The sequence below is a fragment of the Eimeria tenella genome, genomic scaffold (assembly GCF_000499545.2).
Source record: "Eimeria tenella Houghton genomic scaffold, Eth_scaff2048, whole genome shotgun sequence".
NCBI lineage: Eukaryota > Apicomplexa > Conoidasida > Eucoccidiorida > Eimeriidae > Eimeria > Eimeria tenella.
In genome coordinates this window covers 4,514-4,763 of record NW_013541892.1, presented here as the reverse complement: position 1 = coordinate 4,763, position 250 = coordinate 4,514, and positions in this window count along the sequence as shown.

The window sequence follows — 250 nt, the reverse complement described above, 5'->3', positions numbered from 1 at the left end:
GTTTTAGGAGCACTAGCAGCAGCGGCTGCTGCCACGCTGGCCACCGTAGCGGGGAGACTCAACGAGCAGCAGCAGCAGCGAGAAACCCAAGCAGCAGCAGCAACGCACAGCAGCAGCAGCAGCAGCAGCAGCAGCAACAGCAGCAGCAGCTTACGCGCATGCAGCGTCATTGTTCTCTTCTGGTCGATACGTTTTGCTGCAGCCTTTATTGACGCATTTGTGGCAGCCCTCGGGAGACACCTGCAGCACA